General features: G+C 48.8%; 1 protein-coding gene across 1 annotated transcript in view; it reads left to right on the forward strand.

Annotated features, from left to right (window-relative positions):
• The window catches only part of LOC103809657 (kinesin-like protein KIF21B), a gene marked incomplete at both ends in the record, with an annotated part of 9908 nt that overhangs the window by 8821 nt on the left and 585 nt on the right, over window positions 1-502 (forward strand). The gene's annotated exons all lie outside the window — the stretch shown is intronic.

Raw genomic sequence — 502 nt, forward strand, 5'->3', positions numbered from 1 at the left:
TCATCTCTGCGCGATCCTGAAACCCTGTCTGGCAGCACTGTCACAATTCCTGACCCAGTGGTAACAGGAATGGCTTAGTGGTGAATCTGTCCCTCGCACTATCCTAACACATCATGTTCAGTCTGGAGAAACATTAGATCCCCTCCCAGTGCCTAAAGGGGCTTATGAAAAAAAGTGAGAATGACTTTTTTACATGGGCAGATAGTGACAGGACAAGGGGAAACAGCTTTAAACTAAAAGAGGAGAGATTTAAAAGTTAGGAAGAAATTCTTCCCTGTGAGGGTGGTGAGGCATTGGCACAGGTTCTGCTCCATCCCTGCAAGCAGAAGGGGCTTGGAGCAAACTGGTCTGGTGGAAGGTGTCCCTGCCCATGGCAGGGGAGTGGAATGAGATGAGAAGGTCCTTTCCAACCCAAACGATTCTGTGATTCTAAAACCAGGCAAGATCCCCTCCTCCAGGGGCAGTGGGATGACCTCTCTTTGTCTATGTCCTGTATTCACTC

This window comes from Acanthisitta chloris, unplaced genomic scaffold (assembly GCF_000695815.1).
Source record: "Acanthisitta chloris isolate BGI_N310 unplaced genomic scaffold, ASM69581v1 scaffold14439, whole genome shotgun sequence".
Lineage (NCBI taxonomy): Eukaryota > Metazoa > Chordata > Aves > Passeriformes > Acanthisittidae > Acanthisitta > Acanthisitta chloris.